At 37.6% G+C, this 2,934-nt stretch overlaps 1 pseudogene; it reads left to right on the forward strand.

Annotated features, from left to right (window-relative positions):
• Positions 1-1,462: 1,462 nt before the first annotated feature.
• Positions 1,463-2,534, forward strand: LOC131051553 (probable glutathione S-transferase; annotated as a pseudogene).
• The last annotated feature ends 400 nt before the right edge of the window (positions 2,535-2,934 follow it).

The raw sequence follows: 2,934 nt of genomic DNA on the forward strand, positions 1-2,934 counted from the left end.
CCCCCTTAATTATTGACATTGGGCCAAAATTCACATTAGACAAGGGCAAGCAAACTTTGACAAACCTTGGAACCAGTCACCTAATTTTGTTAGAAATGAAGTTAAAGCAATGTACAAGTCCTCGAAGCATAGCCTTGCTATTTCCCCCTCCCAAACTATTCACATATATGATAGTGATCTTTCCATGGAAAATATTACTAAGCCCTCTATTGAGCATAGGTGTGATAGGCTTGCTATACTAACTACGACTACTAAGAATTTGGAGGCAATTGGGGAAGCACCCAAAAAAGAAAATTGAAGATCAATTTGAAGAATCTACCTTTAAGAGCACTAGTGCTAAGTGCAGTGAGGAGACCTAGGATAAACATTTTAATCTTGTCTTGCAAGATTCGCTTTCTTGTTCCCCTTGCAAAAACCTAGTTTAGTGAGGGTCTCAAAGGGCTAAATAGCCTCAAAGATTATGGTGATAGGGAATATTAAGAGGTTGGAAAAGGCTTGAGTGAGAACCATGACTAACAGATAATGGTTGCAAAGATTATGTCAATGTCAGGGTTGAAGACTAGGAAACACCACAAAATTGCCTAGCTTGTGAAAGAAACAGAAACTAGATCAAACGTTTGGAGGGTGGCATTGAAAACCTAATCAAATTTAATAGAGGCCTGATGCAAAAGTGTGTTACAAAGGTCATGATTGTAGCAAAGAAGATCAAGAAGAATAAGAAAAGAAAAGCCCATGGTTGGATAGATGATGGATGGACAAAAAGAAACATGAGCAGCAACTTGCTCCCTTGTGAGGAGGTGTTGAATGGTATGCTAGATAGTTGGAGCTATATAATTTAATGTCCCATATTGTTTTCTTTTAATGTTCTTCATCTTAATTGTTTTTAATTTATATTTTTTGAACTATTATGTTTATCCTTATGCTATGTAAACTTAATTAAACTCTACATTATATGATTGGCTTGCTCTTCAAACCTTTTTTTTTTTATTATGGATGATTTTTTTATTATGATGTGTAACAAGTTAGAACCCTTAATTAAAAAACAATATCACTTGAATTAGCTCAACCTCATGATCCTACCTTAGATCCTTCATCAAAATGATTTAAGAAGAAACATATATCCTACCTTAGATCCTTCATCAAAATGATTTAAGAAGAAACATAGATATATGTAACTGCCCTGGATAACCCTCGAACTACTCATCCAACCTGGCATAACTTCTCAATTATTGGCGTGCTCAAGACTTCGCCTTTACAAGGCCGTCGTTCCGCAAGGGCCGACGTCAGCAGAAATCTAAGCAGCGAACAGCTGGATCATCTTAAGCAGGGGAGAGAATCGTTGGTTCAACCTAAAATTGCCGACATTAGTTTTTCTTATATATATTTGCACTCCCATGCCAAAAAATGAAGACCAAGAAAACTTTAGACTTGTCTGAACTCTGTGTGGTGTGTGAGAGATAATATGGAGTAAGTAAAAGTTCTCAGCGCAGAGGCGAGTCCATTTTGCCAGCGCGTCTTAATTGCCTTGGAAGAGAAATGCGTGAAATATGAATACCAAGAGGAGGATCTGCCCTCCAATAAGAGCGACCTACTCCTGCAAATGAATCCTGTCTACAAGAAAATACCTGTCCTCATCCACAATGGCAAGCCCATATGCGAGTCTCTAATTATTCTTCAGTACATCGACGAGACTTGGGGATCCGAGAAGCTTTTGCCATATGACCACGCTCTTGCCCGCTTCTGGGCTGACTTCGTTGATAAGAAGGTAATGGTTTCTTCATTGTCGTTGACATGAGCATTTAAGTAAATCAACATGTTTCCATGTAGCTTGTGACTCAAAAGATATAATACTTGCGTTCTCTGTTTTTTTGCAGCTTCTTGACTCGGGGATTCGTTTAGTTAAAACGAAAGATGAAGCTCAGGAGCAAGCCAAGCGTGACATGCTGGAGAACCTCCTATTTTTAGAAGGTGCGTTGAAAGAAATGTCCGCAGGAGGATCCCTCCCTTTCTTCGGGGGAAAGGATTTTGGGTTCCTGGATATCGCCTTAACCCCCTATGTGTCATGGTTCCATACATTTCAAAGTATTGGGAATTTCAAGATACCATTTGAGACTGAATACCCATTGCTTGATGCGTGGGTTAAGAGATGTATGGAGAGGGAGAGCGTCAAGAAAATTCTTCCATCCTCTGACCGGATTCTGGAGAGGGCCGTAGAAATCAGGAAGAGAATTGTGGTAGATTAAATTGCAAGTATTTGTTAAAGTTGTTTAAGCTAGCTTGTGTAAGAGCGTTAAGGTATATAAGTTGTGTAGAAAAATTAGGAATGGCATCCCTGAATTGCTTGTTCAACTGTTACACTATATTTGCCTACTTGAAGGATTTGGCTACTGTAAATCATGGCGTTTCAACGTTGAGTGGAATTCGGCCTCTGAGTGTGGCTTTCGATTGTTTTAGATAGTTCCAAAGTATTCCGATAGAGTAATTTTACTATGAAATTTGATTTTTGAGCTCATTTCTACAAAGGCGTATTCTTTGTAACATAATAGAAAGTAAAGTTTGAAAAGGTTCTACTAATTTTTCAAAATATGGTGAGGTGGCAGTAATGGGCTGAGCCACTCATGAGAAACTTTATTTTATTTTCCATGTTTTTTCTAGTATCAATAATGGGGTCTCCTTGTGACTTTGTTCGTGATACGTGCAACATTATAACAAGCAAAAGGTAGGCATTGGAAATTGTTTACGAGAGTGTTGTCTTATTGTCAAGGCTTTACCTAGTGAATTATTTAAAATATAACTATTTTTTTATCACGTTTTCCAACACAACAAAAGTTTCATGATCTTTAGATTGAAACTTTACTAAATGCTTTCCTTTTCTTCACTATTTCCTAGAGTGTTCTTTAGATTAAAACTAACTAAACGCTTTCATTTATTATT

This window comes from Cryptomeria japonica, chromosome 7 (genome assembly GCF_030272615.1).
Source record: "Cryptomeria japonica chromosome 7, Sugi_1.0, whole genome shotgun sequence".
NCBI classification, from domain to species: Eukaryota; Viridiplantae; Streptophyta; class Pinopsida; order Cupressales; family Cupressaceae; genus Cryptomeria; species Cryptomeria japonica.